Raw genomic sequence first — 14961 nt, 5'->3', positions numbered from 1 at the left:
GCACTCCAGTTTTCTGTCAGGGCTTGCTTGATTTTAGTCGTTTCGATGTATGGGCTTTATGTTGTTATGAAGACTACACTATTATTGGTGGTGCTATTTTTTCTTTGGGTTCAAGTTGTCTTTTTCTGCTTTTGCGATCTGTCTATCTGATAACGCGTTCTATTTGTAATTTTTTACTTCATTTTGTGACTTTCTATGTAAATCGGCTTCGTTGTTGCATATTCTAATGTATCGTAATGTTTCGCATTTGACCAGGCCTTTGAATGTTGCTGTGGTACGCATGAGTTTCTCTGTAAGAACTTGAATGAATCTGTAGGTTTTGTGTGTGTCTTGATGTCGAGAATGTTCTCTTTGTTGTACCGAAGACCTTGTAGATAACTAGGTCTAAATATGTGATTTCTTGAAGAGCTTTGAAAAATACGTGTCTGAAGGTATAAATCCGTACGTTGGGCCTTTGGTTACAGTCGATACTGTTGAATCTCCAACACCAAGTGTAAGTCATTAGTGAATATCGAAAACTCAGCAACTGCTTTTCTGGGTTATTTACTGGTGGGTGTAAAACATATATCTGTGCAACCTGCATTAGAGCACTTATTATGTAGTAGATAGTTTCAACATCGTAATAGTTATTCATTACAGAGGGATCTTATGACCGATGATTAAGACAGGATGCTGTATCGTATCCAATTTGTGGTTACGCGCTATACTTCGTTCTTGTATGACTGACTCTAGGTGAGTCTAGTGGCATGTTTGGGCCTCAAAAGATCTAAGCAAGATTAAATAAGTTACATAATGGGTGGTAATTCATTGTCAGACTAATAATTGATAACTCATTTATTGGCCTGCGTTATGTATTTTACAGTTCAGATCTTGTCAATCATAGCAAGGGAAAATGTTTTGAATACAGTTTAGTGGTTCTTAATTTTGTGGAATACTTGACGATTGTCACCATTACAACTTTATCGTAGTTAAAAGTAAGGTAATTATTAAGAGGGAAGGTGTCTTGTGATATTGTTTATTCAGCATAAATTTAGCGGTAACACATATTTTGTAGCCTGCATGATGTATTCCACGGATCATTATACGGTCACCCATTTTGTGGCTAATTTTAATCACAAAGACATGAGAAGAGTCTTTCTTATTTTCAATAGTGTTTGCAGGTGTTCATACAACACATCGTCACATATGATGTAGGGCCTGGGCAAGGGGTTATGGTGTTTGTATGTGATAAATTGTAGGTTGTTTTGAATGGTGACTTGTTACAATATCTGTCCAGCGGCTGGCAAACATATGGATTACCCTTGTCTACACTCCATTGATCACAACTGGGATTTTTGTAGTATGATTTCTTATTATCGTTCGGTTCAATGTTTTACCAACTAAATTATGTAGTTGTAGAAAACGCCATTTACTTTAGAGGGAACTAAAAATACGTTATTATAATCCTTGGCAATTTTCCCCTTGATTAAAAATGTAGAACATCATTATTCGTCATAATATTTGTTTTCGATTTCTATCCGGCAATTTATTTTAGTGATACGTGTTGCGCTTTCAAAATGATTTGCAGGTTTTCAAGAGTATGTTTTCTTCAATATGGCAAAACTGCTTATGCATGTAGTTTGACTTAAAGTTTTCAATGTCTCCAAAGATAGCATCATGGCATAACCCAGCTTGTGTTATCAATACAGCACAGCATGAGACTTACATAGTAGGTAAAAGCAATATTTGCATCAATTGCTTTTGATCAATTGCGGACGACAGAGTCACTTAAACTGTTTGAATTACGTCGTTACGTTTACTTGTCTTTTATTCTGAGAACAGTTGATTACAAGCAATTCATTTATTTTGTTTCTTTGGTATTTAACAATGTCCGCTTTCAAAATATCTTATCGCCTATTTGGCCGTACCACTTTAGTATCCAGTTGAGCATGTCGTCTTGATGGAGGCTGTGTAGGCATCTTGGTGTGTGTAAAGTGATGAGTTCCCTGAAAAAGGAAACAATCACGGTTACTTTTAATGGAGAATATAAATATTAACATATCATATTGTCTGTCGCATTTGATTTCTATCTGGTAACAATGCAAGGAATGTGAATGCTAAATTAAAGTACTCGATATTTGATATTTGCACCCTATGAGAAACTGTATTAATCTTTTAATTACGCTTGTTGTAAAATAAGTATTAAGTATTATTTAAAAGATTGTACTATCATTCTACAGCATTTCGAACACATGAAACAAAAATGATAACTTGGTACATCTGAGAAAGTCTTCCATTGTAGTGACAACGTGACGTATTGTAAGGGAGCTAGAGGACGGCATGCATACCTATTAATTAATGGGTACATTAAAAACATTATATTAAATCTGAGCATGTTAATGTCTTCCCTCGGCTTTAAAAATTAATGCTCTAATTGTACGTTGTTGACTCATTTCAACTAAGTCTCATAAATATCACATCAAATGCTCTGCATGTGACCTTCGTATGTGTGTTTATGTGACATATCTTTGTCGATAGTTACTGCGCAATTAAAGACACACACCAACAAACACAACTCTCTCTCTCTCCACACACACACACACACACCACACACACACATATACATATATACACACACACACAAACACACACACACAAATATATATATATATATATATATAATATATATATATATATATTATATATAACATATATTATACAGTGTGTTCGGCTCTGACTCAATCAGTAAGACTACAAGCAACGAGTCTTTCTGAGCTCCGACACGTGACGACGGAAGTTCAACAACAAGGTACAATACAGGAAACAAGATGCATAATATGCATGGACAAAACAATAGCTTGCACCTTTAAATGCAATGATAATCTTGTGAACTCCTCGCTCTAGAAAAATTAAATAACGTTTCTTCTGGTAAGTTTCAAGTCCAGAGTATTGTCATTGCTTCCTCGGCTCGAACCGGGGGCTCGACTCGTTGACTGCCGCGGCAGCATTGATCGTGATGTTAAAATTGAAACCCGTCGATGTTCGGAAAACATCCTTACTGCTGCAGGGATGATTGGTACGTGTCTTGGGTTATCGGCTTTGCTTATTATGTTGTTTGATGGATATCGACAGGAGCTCGTTTGACGAGGTAGACGACACAAAATGTCGGTACCATATTAAAACATCAGTGGTGTAGAAATCAAACGGTTAAATCATATATTTTTATATTCGATATTCCTTATGCTTCATTACCTCCCACTTTTGCATTTCAGGGATTTGAAAATAAGTTCTGAAAAGCTGATATTTTGTTTAACGTTTTAAATGTAGTCCGGATCCCATATTCACCACATGCGGAACAGTGATTCAAGGTAGTCATAAACCGATAGTGTGGCGTCATACTATAGGGATAACTGGGTCTGTGTATGTGACTATATATATATATATATATATATATATATATATATATATAATATATATATATATATATATATATATATATATATATATATATATAATTTCAAGTATCTGTTACTTAAGTTTAATGCATCCTGCAAACATCACAGTTATGAAGTGAAAGGATTCTTAGCCCCATACTCTCTTTTAGTGTTTTTGGACTTACATTATTTTTATTTTTTTTATTTGCTCATCAACAGAGCCATCAGACAGCCACTTACAGACAAGAAAATAGAAAAAAGAGAAAGATAAAATACAATATAATTTAAACAAACATTAAAGCACTCAAAAATCAAACAATGACAAAAACAAATTAACACGTCTTTTAAAAGTTCCATGAGATTCTTCAAAAACATCGACCTTTTCTCTCAGATCATTAAAAAGTCGTAACGTACGTCCAATCAGGCCATTTCCTGTAACATCAACTCTACAGTAAGGGATGTGTAATAGAGGTCTATGTCTAGCAGAGTATCTAGGTACACATACATCAGAAAAACCTGTACAATCTGTAGAGTCATAAGAAGATAAAAGGCATTTACGCACAAACATACAATCAAATAGTTTCCTACGTAAAAACAAAGGTTGAATTTTAAAAAGATTACAGAGCAAGTTATGGTCACAATTACACCAAGATGAAAAGTCACTGTGGCATCTCTGTTTATGATGTAAATATCTAAGAAAACGGTTTGACTGACTCTCAGAAATTGAATTGGAAATGACAGTATTATATCCTAAAATTGGACGCACCATACTAATAAACAGGTGTCGAAGGACAGCAACTTGAGTAATCAAATTAAAATTGCGTTTAATGAGACCAATTATGCGATTGGCTTTACTTACAATAGAGTCAACGTAATGAACAAAAGTGAGTTTTGAATCAAAAATGATCCCAAATCCTTAATGTTAGAAACATGATCAAGCAAACAATTATATGTTTCTTTTTTAAGGAGGTGGTAAGTACCTACATTTGCTGGCATTCAAATCTAAGCGCCAAATTTTTGACCGCTGGACAAGTTTATATACAGACTTCTGTCAGTGCTTGCTATCATCAAGAGTTTTAACACGACTGAAAAGTTTGGCATCGTCTGCAAACAGCAAAGACGGAACAGATACAGACATCGGCAAGTCATTTATGTATGTATAATAAAAAAGTAAAGGCCCAAGAATGGAACCTTGTGGCACTCCGGATGTTATCTAGCACCAAGTAGACGCTGCTTCATTTACTAGGACACATTGCTGCCTATTATTCAAATAACTTTTTAACCATTTCAGAATATTCTGATGAATGCCAAAATACTGTAATTTGTAGAGCAGGAAAACGTGATCAACTCTATCAAAAGCCTTGCTGAAATCTGTATAGATAATATCAAGTTGTTGTTTACTTTCTATTGCATCAATAGCATTTTTCACAAGAACAGCAAGATTTGTTGTGCAAGAGCGCTGTCGAACAAAACCATGCTGTTTTGTTGTGATAACTGGACTAACATGAGTATAAATATTAGCACAGATTAGCCTTTCAAACAATTTTGCTATAGTTGGAAGCAGCGAGACTGGCCTATAATTACTGACCTGTTCCCTGCTTCCAGACTTGTGTATTGGTATTACATTTGCCCTTTTCCAGATGTCAGGAAAACACCCCTGAGAGAGTGAGGTTACAAATAGCTTCCAAACTGGGACTGTTAGTCCAATTGAACATTGTGATAACACATGATTACTAATATTATCAGCACCCTGGGCCTTCTTAACATTGATATTTGACAACAGATCATACACCTGTTCTGTACTGATTTCAACATTTTGCATAACCTTGTCAGAAAATTGTGGTACATCAAGGTTGGTAACATCAAATGTGTGGTCTGACTTAATAAAGACAGATTCAAAATAGCTGTTGAAGAGCTCAGCCTTACCTTTTTGATCAATGGCATTAAGATCACAATACTTCATTACAGGAAAAGAAGTACTACTTTTTGAGCGTGCCCTGACCAAGGACCAGAAGCGCTTATCATTATTTAAGATATTATCAGCTACAGTAATAATATAAGTTTTGTATTTAGATTCAGAGAATGTGATAAGCCGCGTAAAGGTTGCATGTCAGTATTGGGAGGCCTATAAAAGACAGAAAGCAACAAATGTTTCTTCCTCGACAAATCAATTTGTACCAAAAGTGCTTCGCCGTCTTCTTGTTCAAGGTCTTTCTATTTGTAGGTGATATTAATATTTGATAATTAATATTTGTTTTATTTTTGTGGCGAAATCTTGAAACCAACTCAAAGGGTTTGTTTATTTGCGTTGATTTTTCAACAATGATAATGTGCAGCTTTTCTGATATGCAAAGACTGCATCGCTTGCTTAAGCTAGAAAAGCTCGATGCTTTGTCAATTAGGTTCCTAAAACTCATTCTCAACATCAACAACTTTATTTTTAATAACACACAAACAGACACTAATCAACATTTAGCATTCACATTGTCTCACCCAAAACAACAAACTTGGCATTCCTTACGGATTCGCCATCCGCATATGTAGGATATGCTCCAGGCTTGACTGACGAGACACGTGCTTAAATGAATTGACAACATTATTAATCAAGGGGGGTACCCGGAAAGCTTTGTTATAGACCAAATAATCGTGCCAAATCAATTCCAAGAAACACCCTCGTACAATAGAAAATAAAACTACGCCAACATGCATACCTTTTGTAGTTACCTTTAACCTACGTCACCCTAGCATCAAACAGATTGTTAGCACTAATTTCAATATATTACAAAATTACCTCGTTGTAAAAGTACGATCGCGAAAACTCGTATCATAGCATACCTCCACCCTAGAAACCTGCGAGATCTATTTGTTCACAGTGAACTACAACAGTCCGATTTACCAGTATAGGTTTCTACAAATGTGGTTCAACCAGGGGCTGCAACATCTGCAAACCTTAGACAAATGCCACCAATTTTCATAGCCACTCAAACAACACAGTTCACATCATTACACAAAACATATTACTGCATAAAAACCCCATAATACTTACTGTATTAGAATAGATTATTGCTTGTATTTTAGGTGAATAGTGCATATACAGAGGAATACAGTCAAGAATCCATTTCTTTTATTCAGCAAGCCTGTATTCATGTGGATTCGTGTAAATTAACGTGTATTGTTCTTTGATACAGGCAACTGATTAATGTTAATTTATCCCTATTATTGCGTTTTTATGCAGTGATGCATCACATGCAAGTCTAAAACATAATATACCATATAACCTGTAACAGATGCATAAAAAAGCAGTACGTAGGAGAGACCAAAACAGAGTTTCGACTAAGATGAAATACCCATTTGTCCTCCATCCGTTGTTACTCAAATATGCCAGTAGCGATCCATTTACATTCAGATCAACACACAATCACGACATATCAATAATTGGTAAAATTCACTAAAATGGTGACCCCCCAAAAATGGAATCCTTGTTGATTTCTAAATAAAACACATTAAAGGTATACAGTCACCTGTAATCTAAATATGCCCATATATGGTAAGGGGGCGTTCCTTGGTATTCAAAATGCCCATGTGAGGGCGCTGTTTTTAAAAAGCGGCCACCCGCTTAAAATCTGTGATTGGTTAGATTTTCTCTTTCCATGGTAACTGTGGCAAAATTGGAACAGGTGACAGTATACCTTTAATCCCTAAAGAAGGCCTAAATATTTAAACCTGGCTGCTCTCACAGCCACACTATAAATACACATTAAGGCATACTATCAATTGCTATTCAACATCTGAGCCCCTCAAGCAGGTGAGAGCTCCCGTATTTTCACCGTACTGTCACTTAGTAATTTACTCTGACATGTAACGTTTCGTACGAATAATACCACTAGTACTGTAACTCACTCCAAGTTGAAACCTTTTGTTCTGTAGCACCCGAGGAAGTCCTCTTTTAGGACGAAACGTTATGCAGATACAATAGTCTATTTCAACCAGCAGATTGGTACGTGTGTAATACCCTATAAACGAATATATCATAACCACAGCACCGACAACACGGGGGGGACAACTGAAAAACCACAGTCTAACACACACACAATTAGAGAGAGAGAGAGAGAGAGAGAGAGAGAGAGAGAGAGAGAGAGAGAGAGAGAGAGAGAGAGAGAGAGAGAGAGAGAGAGAGAGAGAGAGATTGGTTCATGTCAAAACTCATTCATACCGATATAGCTCGAGCTCGGAAATTTCATGAATGCGCACGATTTATCGATGACATATGTCTTCTAAATGATGGTGGAGAGTTTTGTAGATCATACGAGCAAATATATCCTGCAGGGCTCACGTTAAAGTGTGAGCATAAAGGACAACATGCTACATTTCTTGAATTGGACATGGATGGAATATTTGTCTATTTTACTCTTTGACAAGCGCGATGATTTCAAGTTTTTTTTTATAGTGCGAATGCCAGATCGCGAAAGTAACATCCCTTCGACTTCGTACATTTTTTATGGCACTATATTGTCAGAATATCTCCGCATTGCTCGTGCAACACTTCTAATATATTTTCTTTCAAAAGTTGCCAGCCTGTACAACAGGATGTTGTCTCAAGCAGGACAACAACATAAAATCATCAGACACTTGCATAAACCTATGTCAAGACATCCTCAACTTTTTGAAAAATTCAATGCCAACACCGAAAGACATCATATATAACATCAGACTCCGAATAACTTAAGGTGTGGTGGTAACTGATCAGTACTGATTTGGGAGCCAAGGCAGTTGGCTATATTGCTTTCAAATCCCCGAAACAGTCGCTTTGGTAAATAACTGATGAACACGTAGGAGATTTTGATGATGTTATTTCTTTGCTGTATATGAATTGTTATAAAGTAATCCTGCTGATGTCATATATTCATCATTCATATGACACAATCATAGAGAACCCGTAATGATCTATTGCTTGCACTTGCATGACGTTACTTTACATCATTGCTGTACTAATTCCATCCGAGTGAGTTTAAACCGATTAACTACTTCTGACTATATATATATATATATATATATATATTATATATATATATATATATATATATATATATATATATATATATATATTATATAGTTTGTGTGGTGGTGTGTGTCTGCGTTTGTCAGTGCGTGTGTCTGTGTGAGGTACCAGACCTGCTTGTAATAGCTGTTGAGCGGGTCTAAACTGAAGTACCATGTTGAAAGTGTCCAGTAATAATAATAATTTTAGACAATCATAAACAGGAAATATTATTAAGTTGTTTCCGACAGTTGCCCTTGTTCAGCCATTCACCAGCTCTGTACTGGTTATGGTGAATTCTCTCCATGCCATGAGAGATGACGTATCGTTGTTCGATAACGTTGTTTTGTATACAATTTGATGATCAAAGAGATATGGAGAAATATATGTTATTTTTAATTATGTATTAGGCTCAAGCCATATAACTATAAGAAGCATATAAATAACAAGGATAAACAAACAGCAACTTCCTCTTGTGCATGTTTTATTAAGTCCATAATATGCGTAAGCATAAATACTCTTAACAAAAAATTCTAAGATCACTTCATTCTGTTCATAAAGTTAAAAATAATCAAACACAATAACTTTTCAAAATACAATAGACAAACACAATAACTTTTCAAAATACAATACACAATCTCCGAACATGGCACTAATACCTCAGGGCTTAGAAAGATTAAAAGCCACCTGAAACATTTATTATACACCACAGAATTTTTTGTATTTGAGTATTTGTAAAGTTTGACCAAAGCTGGCAGTGATATAAATGTGTGCAAAATGATTTTAATATTCTAGTGTTCACCTGGCTAGAACAGTAAACAAACCCTCCGAAAAGAAAGTTTCCACGAATATACAATAACCGCATTGGTTTCTTCATGTCATTACAACTGTGAAAAAGCAATTATAAAGACACCAAAATACGTGTACGAATGGCTAAAAAAGCTTTATACCGTTAAGATTGATGTTTGGCATACTTACATGTTTTAAACTACTGGGCATTGCAGTCGCGCACACAGTTGTCTTTTGATTATAAAGGATATCATAATCGGCACCATACACTTAACAAACAAGAATGGGCTTTATAGGCCCTTGTTTGCAAAATGTAGAGATAGCCAAGTAATCAACATCACAAATAATTTGCAATCTTCTACCATCAAACAGACAGTCAACAATTCAAGTGGATAGACGAGAACTAAGTTCATCAAATGTATACATTTAACCAAAGTGGCGAGAGAATACCCCATTGATGAAAACCGTTTAGAACTGTCTACGTTTGTTAAATTATTTATTTATTTTTGCTTAAGTACTGGGAATTATAATTTCTTGGTTAATTTAATTTTCTATAGATGATTATTGAACAGCTGTTTATCATTTTGAATAATTTAATTTACTTTTGAAAGAGTTTATTGTTTAAGTGTAACAGAGAGCTGTCAGAAATGAAGATTGTTCTCGAGCATCCGGCAATTCATATTTAATGTCCAGAGTTCAGATGAGTACTGAGGGTACATTGAAGCTAGGAATTGACCAGATTCAATTTACTTTGAATCAGAGCTCAGATGAGTACTGAGTGTACATTGATGCGAAGTCTTGATTACATTCAATGACTTTTGAATCCGATTTTAGATGAATACTGAGTGTACATTGAAGCCAATAATTGATCAGATTCGTTATATTTTTAATCAGAGTTCAAATGAATCTATAGTGTACATTGATACAAAGTACTGATCAGATTCATTGTATTTTGAATCAGTGTTGAGATACATACTGAGTGTACATTAATGCCAAGTATCGATCAGGTTGATCAGGTAGAATGTTCTAAATGTAGGAGACACTATTGGTCCCTATTTAACGCACACCGGCTGAGATTTGTACAAAAAGTGATAATTCGTACAGGAACTCCTCTTGATAATGCTTGACACGGTCAAACGGCCTAGAAAAATTCTTTAACATCGAAAATGAGAGTATAATGTCTCCTAAAAATGAATAACTTCCTTCAAGAAATATATACATTGGTCTGTAGAGTACATAGGCTTAAACTGAACTGGTTATCTGAGGTATATAAATAAGACACAATATAAGTTAACACGGAGTGCTCAAGCATCTTAGAAAATGCAAATGATAGCGCAATAGATAGATAATTGCTCTTATCTTCTTCGCTATCCTTGTCTTTGATAACGGGCACGAAGACAGCAGATATCATACCAGAAGGCAAATAACCATGCATCATACTAGCATTGGGAATAATTGTCAGAAGTACAGCAAATCTATTACTAAAATACATTACATATAATATGAAATACCATTAAGTCCTTATTCTTCCTTCTTTTCCAAGTTATTGATAGCAATTCATATATAATTGATAGAAAACGTTTACAGAGGAGTCTTTGAGCTGAAGTTTGACAAACGTTCTTCACAAATGGCTTATCTCCATGTCTTAATAGAAGAGTAAAGGTCTTTAAGATGGTCATATTACATGCAGCTATCTCTTTATGTCCAAAAGTTATCCTGACTGTATTGGCAAGAGGCATCTCGCTAGATGCCGGCTGCTCTATCTGCTTCGAGAATTGAATGTTATACTTATTACTTAAATTTAAATCTAAAGCAAAGACATCTACCCTAGCTTAATTGTACACCTACGCAGACTATATTTGAAATGGGTCCTGCTGATCTGCATTCTACAAATTTCATGGCCAAGCTTGCTTCGGTTTTAAAAATAACTCACGCAAAAGTTTAAAAGGGAGTCGTGCTTCATCTTTTTAGTCTCAAAAAATTAATTTGATCAAGAAATATTGCGATTTATCACATACATAGACCCAGTTATCCCTATAGTATGACGTCACACTATAGGTATATGACTATGATGAATCCATACTCCACACGTAGTGGATATTGGACCCGGACTAACTTTAAAACGTAAACAAAAAATCAGCTGTTCAGAACTTATTTCAAGTCCCTCAACTGCAAAAGTGGGAGGGTAATGAAGCATAAGGAAATCTGGAGTATTAAAATATATGTGTAAAATACAAAATACCGTCGATACTAAAATTTTTATGAATTTGTGTTTCTTCGTCGTTGATTTACGATTGAAACGCTTGATTTCTACTACTCTGGAGTATTAAAATATATGTGTAAAATACAAAATACCGTAGATACTAAAATTTTTATGAATTTGTGTTTCTTCGTCGTTGATTTACGATTGACACGCTTGATTTCTACTACTCAGGAGTATTAAAATATATGTGTAAAATACAAATACCGTAGATACTAAAATTTTTATGAATTCGTGTTTCTTCGTTGTTGATTTACGATTGAAACGCTTGATTTCTACACCACTGACATTTTAATACGCTATGTTACCGACATTTTATGTTGTCCACCTCGTCAAAATTGCCCTTGTCGATGTCCATCATACAAGATAATAAGCATAGCCTATGACCAACGACACGTACCAATCATCCCTGCGTAGTAAGAGTGTTTTCTGAAGCAACATTGACGGGTTTCAAGTTCAACATCATGATCAATGCTGCCGCGGCAGTCAAAGAGTCGAGCCCCCGGCCGAGCCGAAGAAGCGAAAAGCGTTCATCATTTCTGATAGCAATGATGATACTCTGGACTTGAGACTCATCAGAAGAAACGCTCTTTTATTTTTCTAGAGCGACGATTCACAAGGTTATCATTGCATTTAAATGTGCAAGCTATTGTTTTGTCCATGCATATTGTGCATCTTGTTTCCTGTATTTTACCTTGTTATTGAACTTCCGTCGCCTCGCGTCGGAGCTCAGAAAGACTCATTGCGTAAAGTCTTATTGATTGAGTCAGAGCCGAACACTGTTCTTCATCATATTTAAACAAGATCGTAAAATTTAAACATTCAATTGATAATTTCGTAAAACATAATAATTGTTAATTTTTAAAATTTCATACAAACTTTGCAAAGCAGAATTATTTAGATGATGTTCGAATATTGACAAAAATAACCCATTCTCTATAGCTGCGGCTGAAAGTCGTGACGTCTCGCTTGCACGTCCAATGTGTTTATGAATGACTGTTCACTCGAACTGATGTTATAGTAAGTACTAAATGAATACTTTGCATTAAAAATCTATAGTCTTTCCTATTTCCGCTTGATTAGCACAGAAAAAGCCCTAAGAGAGACGCTAATTATCCATAGGAGCAGCTTCGGCGTGCTCTAAGTTACCTCGACATGTACAGCTGAGTGCAGTCAAGTCAGCTGTGACCCAGCCATGACCGCATAACACAAGCGTATGAATTCTTGTAAAATAATCCCTCCCATTCTTTCCCAGTAATTATCATTCCTGAACGGTTTATTCACGGAAAACTGGATCTATTCATGTGATAAGTACATGATTCCCCCGTATTCCTCACTCGTGTGTGTGCGTCGCGGACTATGGCTCGGGGGGATATGACTGCTACACGGGGAATCACTCGTCCGCGACGCAGCCACACTCGTTCGGAATACGGGGGGGGGGGGAGGATCATATATAATTATATAATTATATTCGTTTTCGAATGAGGAAAATTCATTTCAGCTGCCTGAGAACGATACTTTACGAAACTGATATACAGCATATCAACATAGACATAAAGGTTGGTATTGATACAATTGGCATCAGTACAATGTGAAGGATATAGACAAGTTTGATAAGCATTCATTGCACTTCAAACGATAAGCTTCAGATAGTTAACTATGTGTTAGCAAGACGACATTTTCACCAACTAACATTGCTGTCATATTCGAGATCGCAGTGAAGAAGGCTATTAACATTGACAGAGATACACAAGGTATAATGATCAGAGGTAATAAGGTTGAGCAGCATTATCCCGAAACAGTTTTTTCAAAGGAATATTTCTCATCTAAGAGTTCGTTAACTGAGGTATTTCTTTTGTTGACACGAGCATTCCTGTCTCCCAAAATAAATGCACTGTGTAATATGTCCAGTAATGATAGAAAGCACAAGACGAAGTTTACTTGAAAAGAATTTATTGTTTTCACAGGTACAGCTGTCATCGAAAACAATGCATACGTTGAGAATAAGTATTTTTTTTATTATAGCATTCAAACAGTCTGTCGTTATCCTGTCAGTTTTGTTATCAGATTTCAAAAAAGTTCGAATTTTAGTTTGGTTGTGGACTAGGTTACCTCACCTGAAGTGGCAGTATGGGCCTGATATTGTGGGCCTATAGATAAAAATAAAAACGTTTAATAGCTGCCGGCTACGTACAAAGCGGGGATTGAGGTTTGGACCGGGGTACGGGGAGAGCAAATCCTTGACCCCGGGAACGCTAGCGCTTACAAACAGGCGAGGTCGGTCAATTTTTGTTTTAGTGTCATGTTCCATAGGCCGGAATGCTCTGCACCTGTGAATGCCGGACCTTTGTCCAAAAAAACGATGACAACATAAGTTTTGTCGTCATTCGAGAAACTACCGATCGACACGATCGTATCGCAAGCATAACACGCTTTGCTGACGTGTAATGCAAACCACGGTGCATACAATGTCAGCTTAGAGTGTATGGAGTAGACTTGGTCCAAATATGTGATTGGTGAATGCTTGAGAAGGGTGAACGCGTGGGTAGGGTAGAAACTAACTCACTACTGCACAAACTCGAAGATAAAATCGTTTAATCGCCAGGAAAAACCTCGTCTTGGCTGTCAAATTGTAAAAAGCTTTGTATGAAATGCGTGAGATAGAAAAGAAACTGTTACAAATGACTTGTTTCAAATTCACGTACTTCAAGCAAATCTACATATTGACATACCAGACCACGTTCATGTGTGGCCGTAGTTCGAGGGACTGTGGGGCTTGAATACTCAAAATTATCGTATGATGCAACGCAGTTCTTTTCATTTCGACCAAAAATGGTGACTTGTGTCTTTTACAACATAACGTGCACTTTTAAAAGTTTGCTAGTATCAGTCTGAACTCAATGGACAATGGACACATCGTTAGGCGTCGCTGTTCTCAAACTTCCGAAAATCAAGTCGTTCTTGACTGACCAGGTGGGAGTGCGGAGAAATACTATGTGTAGAATTCGGGATTAAGAGACGATAATTTGTTTGCATTTCTGACAGCCTGATCCATGCATTCTTTGAATTTTTATAGCCGTTGTTCACGCTGAATATTCATATACGAGGTGGGCATCCGGTTCTCAGGGCCTGAACCAGATAGCCATCACGTCAGAATTTGTACGCGCTAAAGCTGGAATAAAGAAGCTGCTAAATACATTTTGCCGAACAAAAACATGCTGAGTCAAGAGGGAAAACACTGACAATATGCTTCCACGATTATCATTTATAAGACTTCCAAAGGAATTATAGGAGTCATGTCTTGATTTCAAATTGTCGCACTTTGCACGGATGTTAATTTTGTCAAACATATATTCTTGTAGATCAGCAAATAGCTGGCTGAATTCGACTGATAAACACACCTTCTTTTTCGTAGACAGGTCTACTGTAATTGCGACGAACACCCCAATATGCTAGCACTA

This window comes from Ptychodera flava, unplaced genomic scaffold (assembly GCF_041260155.1).
Source record: "Ptychodera flava strain L36383 unplaced genomic scaffold, AS_Pfla_20210202 Scaffold_77__1_contigs__length_564769_pilon, whole genome shotgun sequence".
Lineage (NCBI taxonomy): Eukaryota > Metazoa > Hemichordata > Enteropneusta > Ptychoderidae > Ptychodera > Ptychodera flava.
The sequence above is the reverse complement of the archived record's forward strand: the minus strand, read 5'-3'. Positions refer to the sequence as shown.